This window comes from Onychostoma macrolepis, unplaced genomic scaffold (genome assembly GCF_012432095.1).
Source record: "Onychostoma macrolepis isolate SWU-2019 unplaced genomic scaffold, ASM1243209v1 Scaffold86, whole genome shotgun sequence".
In the NCBI taxonomy this organism is placed as follows: Eukaryota; Metazoa; Chordata; class Actinopteri; order Cypriniformes; family Cyprinidae; genus Onychostoma; species Onychostoma macrolepis.
The window spans coordinates 11978-15046 of record NW_026704909.1 but is presented as its reverse complement, the minus strand read 5'-3'; the positions used below and the strand labels follow the sequence as shown (position 1 = coordinate 15046).

General features: G+C 34.0%; 1 non-coding gene across 1 annotated transcript; it reads left to right on the top strand.

The window, feature by feature from the left end:
- Window positions 1-7: 7 nt before the first annotated feature.
- On the top strand, window positions 8-124 carry LOC131535750 (5S ribosomal RNA). The gene has a single exon (XR_009269737.1). It is a non-coding gene; the product is annotated as a 5S ribosomal RNA (ribosomal RNA).
- Window positions 125-3069: the final 2945 nt, after the last annotated feature.

The following is a 3069-nucleotide window of genomic DNA, read 5'->3' as shown; positions in this document are numbered from 1 at the left end:
AATCTTTGCTTAAGGCCATACCACCCTGGGCGCCCGATCTCGTCTGATCTTGGAAGCTAAGCAGGGTTGGGCCTGGTTAGTACTTGGATGGGAGACCGCCTGGGAATACCAGGTGCTGTAAGCTTTGGGTTTTCTTCACTACTTATGTTATAGAATGGCCTTTAGTCTGGCTCTTGCTCTCTGTAGCTGGGTTTCCATCTAAACATGAAGCCAATCTTTTCAAAGTTAGCAAAGAAAAAAAAAAAAAAAAAGCGAATTAGTTGCATTTCCATCAAGTTGTTTGAGTGGATGACAGTGGTATTGGTAACCTTATACCCAACTGTAAATAAAAATTAATTAGTGGAAACAGCCAATATTTCACGCCGGTTTAATGTTTTGTAATGCTTTGTAAGAGTTTATTCATATTAACTCTTTTCCATGCAAGTCAAAACCACCTAAACCAAGTGTAAACTTTTGTAACTTTTTTTCTTCGAAATTTGGCATTTCCATCACTCGTTTCTGATGTGATACTTCAAAATGCGCATAAAAACAGGGTAATGGAAACATGACTAGTTACATTGAAAATAGCGTTAGATTTGCTTTTCAGCCTAGCAGGTTAAACTGCTGAATTTAGTGATATAATTTAAATGATGGCCTTCAGAAGTGACTTATAATGATTTTCCATGCAATATGTCCAATCTCTGCAGTAAAATCGCTACCACTTACCAAAGTAGTAGAATTGAGCAGGAGTGTCATTACCAATTTTGGATTATATTTCCAAGTGCCACAAAGGAGGAAGGAATCAGCTGGAAAAATTGTATAAAGTCTCAATGAGAGACAAAGAGAAGACCATTTTCATACAGTGCCACATAGAAAGAAAGAAAAAATACACTAGGAGATACACTAAGTTTAAGTACGAAAATACATGTTAGACTGTTTTAATAACCTCTGCAGATGTCCAGATCCTTGATCATTGTTAAGAGCACTTTAATGCAGCATATGGATTTTTCTGCACTGAACTGCAACTCCATATTTAAGCTGAAATCCTTCAGCCATGCATGAGGTGAGCTGCCCTCAGGCTTTTCATGTTAAATCTATATTGTTTGTTCCCTTTAGCATAAGTACACTTTTTTTTTTTTTTTTTAGAAAATGTACTCAGTAAGATAAATATTGTGACAGCAATTATGTGGAAAATTTCAGAGTACATTGTGGCAACGTTTCGGGGAAATCCGGATTCTAAATTCTGGATTCTGGTTATTTGTTTGTGCACAATAGGGAAAGTACTCAATATTACATTTAGTAAAAAATCATATCATGCACGATCAGTGCCTGAAGGTATTGCCAGTGCTGACAAAGTGTCACAAGGCTCTTTTATGCTGTGTTACATTTACATTCAATCCTAGAGGCATGTTTCTTGAGTTTGACAGTGTTAAAGGAAAACAGTAGTTCACCAAAAAATTTAAATTCCATCATTTACTCAGTGTTATATCATTCTAAACGGGCACACCTTTTTTTCAGTAGACAAGGCACTATTTATCCTAGCCTTCAAAAAATGAAGGTAAAAACTTGGTACTTTAATTTCAGTAGAGACAGAAATTGAACAAGCAAAAAGGGTAAACAGGGAGCATATTTAATTTCTAATTCTAATTCAAAAGCTGAGGGTAGATATGCTTAATTGAATGTTTGATACTTCTGATTCATTAGCCGCTATAGATGAATAGCTACAAGAATAACAATGTGCAGTAAAGGTTGAGGTTAATCTCTTGACAAATATGGTTGAAGGAGGAAATAAGGTGTTACTTTGTCCCAAATTCTGTTTTCCAAATATTTTAGCTTTAAGGTTTAAATTTTATCATCAAAAATAATGTCTAATCTAATTAATTTTAGTTAAATGAAGATATTTATTATAGTTTCACTATTAGAAATTAACTATTTATTTTAAATGTTAACTTTGTATTTAATTAAATTATATTAATATATTAATTTACAACTTAAACTTAATTTACAACAATTTTAATCGAATAAAGTGCTTCAATACAGAGCTTCACAGATTTTTATTTATTTTTTTCAGCCAAAATGTAATTTTGGTGCATGACTAGATTTTTCATGTGCATTGACAGCTTTGTCATCTATTGATGCCTAGTTCATATCTTTAACCCAATCCTCTCTGAGAGCTTGTGCTTTTGGATGATGCATGTATATGGGATGATCCAGTCATCTGTACCACTTTCTGAAAAGCAGAGCACCAAATGAGAAATCACCAGGAGCAACAAACCATCACATTTCAGATTCTGATATGAACATTTCACTCTAATGGATACTCTCTTTTGTGGGGGATAAAAGGTATAAACTGTGCTTAAAAGATCAGTGGATTATGTGATTATCCCAAAAAGAGCTTTTGTCATGAAGTTCATAAGCTGTATATTATTTTGAAAGACAGTCATAAAAAAGTCATTATCATTAAATTGCACTCAGCACTAGATGTAATTTGCAATATTGCATTTTTCATTTGTAGCTAGTCAGATAGATTGAAAGAAACAGAAACATACTTGAATTCTTCCACGCATTTTTGTATATGAGAGAAAATGTTAGTGCTAGTGTGTCAATTCGTTAAAAAAAGTAAACTTTTTGAAAAAGTTTTCTTCAAATTAATGATTTGGCTTGCCTAAAGCAGCAAATGTTGATCTTAAAGGTCAACATACATTTGATAATTATTAGCCAAATGACTACAGAGGAACTTCCTGAACTGGTCTTGTTGTGATGGGACAAAAAACCTAGGACTAGTACATAGAAACAGCACAAAATCCAGTATGACAAAAGACTGATTTAAATGACACGTGGTTTTGTGGGGCCCTATCAGGTGAAATAAAAACTTGTCTCTGGGTAAAATTAGAGCTGTTCACAACAACTGAAGTCAGTACCACATAAAATGAATCGACTCTCCAAATCTTATATCAAATGCTGCTGAAAATATACCACAACTCAATGTAAATATAGCCTACCTAAACAGGACACCAAGTAAAAGTCTGTGATTCTGTGTTGGGTCATTGGAGCTCGACAGCAACAGCATTATAGTGCACAAACTGAAAA